Here is a 9,943-nt window from a genome sequence, read left to right as displayed (position 1 = left end):
GGAGCCGGGCCGGGAGAGACGAGCCGGCCCGGACTCTGCGGAGCGCAGACGAGGACAGGCGAGAGTAGGGCAGACGAAGAGAAGTAGGCGTGAGAAGGCAGAAAGCGGGAGGCGGGAGCGATGCACCAGGCCGACAGCTCAGACCCTCCACCGGCTTCGCCCTGCTCAGCGGGAGCCGAGCGGAGCCGCCATTTCTGCCCCTTTCTCTCTCGTTCTCGCTCTTGAGCTCCGTGCGTCAGGGAACCAGCGCCGCAGGGCCGACGAGACCGCTTCCGGCCGTGGCCGCTGCGGGGCGCTGCAGGGCCGGCCAGCCCTTCTCCTGTTGGCTCCCCCACCCTCCCTTCGCCCCTCTAGTAGGCCCCGCCCAGCGCGCGGCGTCAGCGTTCGGGGGTGGGGGAGAAGGGACGCTCTGGGCTCCAGGAGCTCTATGCTTCACAGTCTGGCTCCGGGTCTAGGAGGGGGATGGGAAAAACCAGAAAGGGCGCGGGACGAGCTAGCGCACGGGGCTGACGGTGGAATTCTCACCCCCTACGAGGCCCGAATACCCTAGCATCTCCACCATCGCCCCAGGTGCCCGGGATGCAGCCAGAAATGACCCGAAAAAGCGGGGGAATACATGGGGACCGGGGAAGACGAGGGCGCGGTGACCTGAGTTGGAATCCCAGAGGTACCCGAGGCAGGACACCGAACTTGAGTCGCACTTTTCGTGCCTATGAAAATGAGACTATGATAAAATAGATCTGTGCGGCCTCTGGCACATGGTAAATTTAAGAAAGAACAAACGCTAGGCCGCTGTCTTTAAACAAAGCGAGAAAGGGTCGTTTTCTATAACCTTAGCCAGATCTAAGGTGGAGTCACAAAGAATGAATTCTCTTCCTAAGAGTCTCCCTTATCAGTGCCGCCCGCGCAAGAATTGAAAATACAAAAAGCTGAACACAAAATACGAAATTTGTGATTTAACTTTCAAGGATTAAGAGAATATGAAAAGCTTTCCAGTAAAAGAGAAATTATGTTAATTTCACCAAAGTTCTTCGTACATAAGCAATAGTGAACGAACTAGGCATTGAGCAAAAGGTTCTTCCTGTTTGCTGCACTAAGAAAAATGGAAGGCTCAAGAAAAGTCTTGTAAAATACCCAAGCTGCATCAAAATTAGAGCATTCTAGCCATCCAAGCTACCAATCATTCGGCAAAGCTGCGCGCAGCACTGAAAATGGAGGTCATTTTTCTGTTTGGAAAGAAGTGTGGATTCCAGGAAAGCAGGCAAAGCCCGTTTACATTAAACGGCAACGCATCACCCACCACTTAAAACCAGACTCTTATGGGTGTGGAGACCTCATAATAGAAGTAGACCTAGTTTTCTGGATTCTGTTAGCTATGAATGAGACCACTGAAGAGAATAAACAGTTTTCCTATCGACAGAGGCTGGTTTCAGATGTATATGAAGTGTCCTGAAGAGGTGTATAGCATGCAAATTAGGATATAAACGATTTGTGTGCTTTCCTCCTTTGTTTTCTGTTTGTTTTTGTACTCCTATATTGAGACAGTCAAGTTATTATGATTTGGGTCATTATAACTGATGAAAGCAAAAGGCAAGCTGAATGCAACACAGAGCTGACAGCTGGCAAACCTTAAAGTGGGAAGTAGATCCTCAGGCACTGGTAAATGCCTAAGAACAAAGGCAGGGGAAAAACAAATGGTCAACTGATAAAGATCACAGTCTTGTAGGATGTGAAACTCCACTATAGTTTGTAGCTGTCTTAATGATTCACAAAAAAAACACAATACTGGGACACCTGGCTGGCTCACTGAGAGGAGCATGCTACTCTTGATCTCAGGTGATGAGTTTGAGCCCCACATAGGGTATAGAGATTAACTAAATAAATAAAACTTAAAAAAAAGAGAAAAAGACAATCTTAATAGACCCCCAGGAACCTATAAACTCAATTTCCTGGAGCCCTAAGGTCACCTGCACCTCTGTAGGATAGACAACTGTATATAATCAGTCATTCCTTACAATCACAATGCAGCTCTCTGCCCAAGGGTCCTGTCCCTGTGCTATAATAAAAATAGCTTTTTGCACCATAAAATGTCTCAAGAAGTCTATCTTGACCATTGGGCTTAACAATCTTGCATCAATAACCTGCATCATTTACTACCAACAAATGTTTACTCTAAACCCAATTGGTGTTTTTGGTACGCAGGAAATAGGGAAATTTTTTAAAAAACAGCAACACACAGTACTTGCAGACAAGACAGCGAGAGACCAGCAAGAAACTATTGAAGCAACTGAAGCAAGCTTTAATACAATGTGATGAAGAATGAGGCACAAACCTCTAACTCAAACAGGGATTTAGGGAAAGCCCTGAGACGCATCTTGAACCACAAAATGGAATAAGGGAACATTATGGACAAAAAAAAGGAAAGCTTGAAAAAGAAATGAAAGAGTTGCTTGTTTTCTGCAGTATGAACCAGAGAAAATAAGTCGATAAAAATCTGTTTTTAAACTTTGCTTAAAATTACATGAGCTATGGGGCTCCTGGGTTGCTCAGTCAGTTAAGCGTCCAACTCTTGATTTCAGCTCAGGTCAGAATCTCACAGTGGTGAGATCAAGACCCCACATCAGGCTCAGTGCTAGGTGTGGAATCTACTTAAGATTCTCTCCCTCCTTCGGCCCCTCCCCCATTTCTGTACTTACACAGAAGCACAATCTGTCTCTTGCTCTCATCTCTCTTTCTCTCCCCCTCAATTCCTCTCAAAAAAAGGAGGAGGGGTGCCTGGGTGGCTCAGTCAGTTAAGTACCCAACTCTGGGTCTCAGCTCTCAGGTCATGATCTTACAGTTCATGAGATCAAGCCCCAAGTCGGGCTCTGCACTGACAGCACTGAGCCTGCTTGGGATTCTCTCTCTCTCAATCTCTCTCTCTCTCTCTCTCTCTCTCTCTCTGCCCTTCCCCCACTCTCAAATACTTTTTTAAAAAAATGCATGAGCTGGCAAGATACCAAAAAAAAAAAAACTTAGACCAAAAACAAAGTCACTGCAGCAACCCAGACCAGTGATACATTTTCAGTGCATTTGCTCAACCACAGTGAACTTGACCTTCTATTTTCTGTCTTCAGGAGATAGAAAAGACAAAAACCTGCTCAAGTTACATTCTGATGCAATCACCCTGCAAAATCCTTGTAAAAAAAAAAAGGACACATCTAAGGATGAATTAGAAATAAACCTGCTCAACCTTCCCATCATTCATCCCCAGGAAGCTGCAAGGAAAACTACCTTTCCCAACATCTTCACTAAGAATGAGGGGCAGAGGTACCTAGATGATTGAATTGGTTAAGTGTCTGACTCTTGATTTCCTGCTCAGGTCATGCTCTCACGGTTTGTGGGATCAAGCCCTGCATCCTGATCTGTGCTGACAGCTGGGAGCCTGGAGCCTGCTTCAGATTCTGTGTCTCCTTTCTCTGCCCTTCTACTACTTGTACTCTGTCTCTCTGTCTCTCAAAAATAAACATTAAAAAATAATAAAATAAAATAAAATTTTGCAGCCAACTCTTGACTTCTGCTCAGATCATGATCCCAGGGCCATGATATGGAGCACCACATCAGGCTCTGTGCTAAGCATGGAGCCTGTTTGGGATTCTTCCTCTCCCTGTGCCCCTCTCCCCCACCCATGCTCTGTCTCTCTCTAAAAAAAATTTAAAATAAAATTTATATGGAGGTGTGCCTGGTTGGTTCAGCAGGTAAAGCATGCAACTCTCAATCTCAGGGTTATGAGTTCAAGCCCCATATTAGACAAGGAGTCTAATTAATTATTAATTTAAAATAAAATTTATATGGAGATACAAAGAACCCAGAGTCTGTCTGTCTGTCTCTCTCTCTCTCTCTCTCTCTCTCTCTCTCTCTCACACACCCACCCACCCACCCACACACACACACACACACACAGTCACCAAAGCAATCAGGAAAAAACTAAAAGTGGGGAAATTTACACTACCTCATTTCAAGTCTTACTATTAAGTTTTAATAATCAAGGCAGTATAAGTATGTAGTCATACAGCTCAATGGCAAAGAATAGAAAGTCCAGAAAGAGACTCACACACAACTGATTTTTGTCAACTGGCGAAGGTGATTAACAGGGAAAGGATATCCTCATAAATGATGCTAGAACAGTATATATCCCTAAGCAAAAATAAATAAATAAACCTTAACTTTTACTTCATACTAATTAAAAAGATTAACTTTAGATTGCTTAAACATAAGGCTAAAACTGTAATTTTTCTTTAGAATAAAGCCTAAAAGAAAATCTTTGTGACCAGGCAGTAGGCAAAGATTCCTTACCAAGGACATAAAAACATAAAACATAGAAGTTGATAAATTGGGCTCGTTGAAAGATTTTTTTTTCTTACAGAGAGAGAGCTTAAGCAGGGGAGAGGGAAAGAGGGAGAGAGAGAGAATTTTAATCAGGCTCCAAGCTGATTAGACCCACAACTCTGGGATCATAACCTGAGCTGAAATCAAGAGTTGGACACTCAACCAACTGAGCCACCCAGGCACCCCTGAAAGACACTTTTTTAAATGTGTGTTTACTTGAGAGCAAGAGCAAGAATGAGAGAGAGAGAACATGCATGGGTGAGGTATGGCAGAGGGAGAGACAGAATGTCAAGCAGGCTCTGCACTGTCAGCATGAAATCCAACACTGGGCTCAAATTCAACAACCGTGAGATCATGACCTGTTGTGAAATCAAGAGTTGGACACTTAACTGCCTGAGCCACCCAGGCGTTTCTGATAGAGCTCAGGTAAGACACTACAACTCCAGAAAAATGTCCTCTGGGAAGAGATGATTCTGATCCAGTAGGCATAGGATGAGTTCCACAAGGCCATACTTTTAGGAAGCATGACACATTGAATAAACACTGAATCATGGAGGAACAAAATCAGAATTGGTGGCGTTAGAATTCTGTACTGTCCAATGTGATAACTACTATCCACATACAGCTATTTAAATTTAAATTAAAAAATTAAAAATTCAGTTCCTCAGATGCATTACCCGTATTTCAAGTATTCAGCGGCAAAATGTTGTTAGTAGTTAATGTATTAAAGTGTAGAAACAATTCTCTCATCTCAAAAAGTTCTATTGAACAGTTTAGTCCTAGATATTCATCTTGAGGTAGGGAAAATGTGTGGTCACTGTGTTTGTAACCCGAACCGGGTGGTTGGAATGGATACCAGCTGAAAAAGATGATGCAGAGTCAGGAGCTGATTCCTGCGGGTCACCTGTTATCTTTCCATGTCCCATTCAAGAAGCATTTACTGCCCCCCTCGTACAGATCTATGTAATACCTGCTGTATAAAGTAATCTGCAGAATATGTAACAAATATATGCCTCAGTTTAAACCCGTAAGGAGCTTGCAGTGCTGTTTGAGTGTTTAGAGTTACAACTAAAAAGCCAACAGGTCCAATCCTGGGTTTTGTTACCCCAAAACAAACAAATAAACAAACAAAATGTAACAGAAAATAATTAAAGAAAGAGCAAATGAAACCCAAAAGATAGTTTAAGGAAGGAAATAATAAAGATTAGAGATAAATAAAATACATAATTTTTAAAAAATGGAGAGGAATGCCTTGGTGGCTCAATTGGTTAAGTGTCGGACTCTTGATTTTGGCTCAAGTCATGATCTCAGGGTTGTGGGATCAACCCCTACATCAAATTCTGTGCTGAGAATGGAGCCTGCTTAAGATTTTCTCTCTCTCTCTCCCTCTGCCCCTCTCCCTTGCTCATGGACTCTTTCTCTAAAAAAGCAAAAATAAAATAAAATCTTAGGGGCACCTGGTGGCTCAGTCAGTTAAGCATCTGACTTGGGTTTAGGTCATGATCTCACAGGTCATGAGTTCAAGTCCAGAATTGAGCTCTGTGCTGAAAGCTCAGTCTGGAGCCTACTTCAGATTCTGTGTCTCCCTCTGTCTCTGCCCACCCCTCACTTGCTCTCTCTCTCTCTCTTTCTCTCTCTCTCTCTCAAAAATAAACAAACATCAAAAAATTAAAATTAATAAAATAAAATAAATCAATGAAACCAAAAGTTGGTTCTTTCAAAAGAGTAATAAAAGGACAAACCTAACTAGACTGACCAAGAAAAACACAAATTATTAAAATCATAAAGGAAAGTAGGGACATCATTACCAACCTTATAGAAATAAAAAGAATTAGGGGTGACTGGGTAGCTCATTTGGTTAAATGTCCAACTTCAGTTTAGATCATGATCTCACAGTTTATGAGTTTGAGTCCTGCATTGGGCTCTGTGCTGACAGCGCAGATTCTGCATCTCCATCTCTCTGCCCCTCCCCTTCTTATGCTCTTTCTCAAAAAATGAATAAACGTTAAAAAAAAATTTTTTAAAGGATCATAAGAAAATACTATAAACAATGTATGATAACAAATTAACTAATGTTGGTGAAATGAATGAATTTCCAGAAACACACAAATGACCAAAACTGACTCAAAAAGAAATAGAAAATCCAAACAGACCTACAATAAGAGATTGAATCAGTCATCAAAAACCTCCCAACAAAGAAAAGCTCAAGACTAGATGACTTGAGAGTCTCTAAACATTTCTACCAAGCACTTAAGGAAGAACTGACACCAATCCTTCTCAAAATATTCTGAAAAATAGAAGAAAAGGGAATGTTTCCTAACTCCTTCTATGAGACCAACATTAACTTGATTCCAAAGGTAGACAAAGATATCACAGTAAAAGAACTACAGAGCAAAATCCTTTATGAACAGAGAAGCAAAAATTCTCAACAAAATACTAGCAAACTAAATCCAGCAGCATGTCAAAAGAATTCTACATCATGACCAAGTGGTGTTTATCCCAAGGCCATTAAATGGGGAAAGGACAGTCTTTTCAAAAACTGATTCCGAGATGGGACACATGGGTGGCTCAGTTGGTTGGGTGTTTGACTTTTAATCTCAGCTCAGGTAATGATCTCAGTTTGTGAGCTTGAGCCCCACATCAGTCTCCATGCTGACAGCTCAGCGCCTGCTTAAGATTCTCTCTCATCTCTCTCTGCCTCTCCCCCCACCCCCAATTCAAGTGCACTTGTACTCTCTGTCATCAAAATAAATAAAATTTTTAAAATGGTTCTTAAAGGGGTGCCTGGGTGGCTCAGTCAGTTAAACATCTGACTTTGGCTCAGGTCATGATCCCATGGGTTTGTGAGTTCAAGTCCTGCCTTGGACTCTGTCAGCATGGAGCCTACTTCAGATCTGTCCCCCTCTTTCTGCCCCTTACCCACTTTCTCTCTCTGTCTCTCTCTCTCTCTCTTTTTTTATTTTTTATTTTTTTAATTTATTTTTTTTCTGACTCAGAATGAATAAACTAAAAAGTTTAAAAATGGTTCTAAGTAAACTGTATATCCACATGTGAAAGAATGATGTTGGACTCTTATTTTACACGTATACAAAAATTAATTCAAAATGCATCAATCATCTAGTGTAAGAGCTAAAAGTATAGAATACTCAGAAAAAAACCCAGAATTCTTGCGGGGCGGGGGTGGGGGAGCGCCTGGCAGACTTAGTTGAAAGAGCATGTGACTTTTTTTTTTTTTTTGAGAGAGAGACAGACAGCGTGAGCAGGTGGGTCAGAGAAAGGAGTCACAGGATCTGAAGACAGGCTCCAGGCTCTGAGCTAGCTGTCAGCACAGAGCCCGACACGGGGCTCGAACCCACGAGCTGTGAGATCATGACTTGAGCCAAAGTCTACACTTAACCGGCTGAGCCACCCAGGTGCCCCAAGAGCATGTGACTCTTGATCTCAGGGTTGTGAGTTCTAGCCTCATGTTGGGTGTATCCATTACTTACATAAATAAAACTTACAGAAAGAAAGAAAGAACATTGAGTAAAATCTTCATGACATTGAATTTGGCAATGGCTTCTTTTTTATGACTCTAAAAGCATAGAAGAAAGAAAGGATAAATTGAGCTTCATCAAAATTTAAAGATTTTGCATATCAAAGGACACTATCAGAATGAAAGGACAAGCCACAGAATAGGAGGAAATATTTGCAAATTACATCTATGATAAGGACTTAATCTCCAGAAAAAAAAAAAAGAATACAACTCAACAACAAAAACCAATCCTATTTAAAAATGGGTAAAAGCTGGGGTGCCTGGGTAGCTCAATTGGTTAAGTATCCAACTCTTGGTTTCAGGCTCAGGTCATTAGATGGAGCCCTGAGTCAGGCTCTGTGCTGACAGCTTAGAGCCTGCTTGGGATTCTCTCTCTCTCTCTCTCTCTCTCCTCTCCCTCTCTCTCTCTCTCTCTCTCTCTCTCTCTCTCTCTCTCTCTCTCTCTCCCTTTCTCTCTTTCCCCCTCCCCCCCCTAAGTAATAAACTTTTTTTTTAAAGGGCAAAGGCTAGGGGGGTGGCTCAGTTGGAAGAGCATCGGACTCTTGATCTCAGGGTTACGCATTCAAACCCCAGGTTGGCCATAGCGTTTACTTAAAATAAATAAATAGATAACAGTGAACAAAGGACTCAATTAGACATTTCCCCAAAGATATACAAATGGTCAAGAAGCACACAAAAAAATGCTCAACATCACTGTCACGAAGGAAATAAAAATGAAAACCACAATGAATACCAACCACTCCACACCAATTAGGATAGCTCTTATAAAAAAATAATCCAAAAAACAAAAATGGAAAATAACAAGTGTTCTCAAGGCTATGGAGAAACTGGAATGCACATGCATTGCTGATAGGAATATAAGATGGTATGCTTATTGTAGAAAACAGTTTGGCAGTTCCTCAAAAAGCTAAACATAACCCATCTTAGATATATACTAAAGAACTGAGAGCAAGAGACTTAGTCAGATATTCATACACCAATGTTCACAGTGCCATTGTTCACAGCAGCCAAAAGGTGGAAACAATCCAAATGTCCATCAGCAGATGCATGGATCAACAAAAAATGGGATATACATAGAATGGAATATTATTCAGCATAAAAAAGAAAAAACTCTGATACCTGTGCTGTGGATGAACCTTGAAAGCATAAGGCAAAGTGAAATAAGGCCAGACACAAAATGACAAATATTGTGTGATTCCACTTCTATGAGGTACCTAGACTAGGGCAGCTCCACGAGGAGTGACTATTCCTACAGAGGGGAACTCTTGACCTTGAGACCTGCAACTGTCTCCAAGGTCACTCAGGACAGGGCTTTCCTCACACCAGGAGGAGGGAACAAAGACTAGAGGGACCTGGGGGTGCAGAAGTGGGAGGGACAGGTGGCGGTGATCACACAGCACTACAGTGTTTTCCTCGGACAGACGTGGACCCGGATTTTCAGGAGTGGTGGGTTAGGAGGGGCTGTAGACGGGATCAGGCTGAGGGTAGGTCAAAGTTGAGGGGCCTGATGGAAGCAGAGGAGCTTCACTGAAGTTTGGTCAAGTAGAAGGTAGCTGGTATTTTGTTCAGATTGCTCAGTGAGTGCAGCTAATCATTTATGAGGCAAAAAAGAAGGGAATTTGGAGGGTCTGTGTCTGACCTGTGGAGGGTCCTGTGTCAGAGGTGAACAAGGGGTCACGCGTGAGTCATATCTAAGGGAAAGGTGGTTCCTGGCAGACAACCCTTTCAGGAACACAAAAGGGTGGGGGGATTTCTTTAACCGTCGCTTTCCAGAATCCCAGGGCTCCAGTAAAGTTCCACATTGTCAGAATGCAGGGAAATCTCTTCGTGGATTCAATCAGAGGCTGAAGAGGTACAGACGTTAGCAGGCGCTGGGTTCTCGGTTGAGCCCACACTTCGCTGCCAGCATGTTCCGCGCCGAGTGAGAAGGCAGTCAGCAGCTGCGCCGGCTGCTGGCAGGAGGCAGCCGCCATGAGCTCGGATAACGCCGAGGCCTGAGGCGGCGGCGGCGGCGGTGGCCCCGCCCCCCGGCCCGCGCGC

Source organism: Suricata suricatta, chromosome 4 (assembly GCF_006229205.1).
Source record: "Suricata suricatta isolate VVHF042 chromosome 4, meerkat_22Aug2017_6uvM2_HiC, whole genome shotgun sequence".
NCBI classification, from domain to species: domain Eukaryota; kingdom Metazoa; phylum Chordata; class Mammalia; order Carnivora; family Herpestidae; genus Suricata; species Suricata suricatta.
This window is presented reverse-complemented; position numbering follows the sequence as displayed.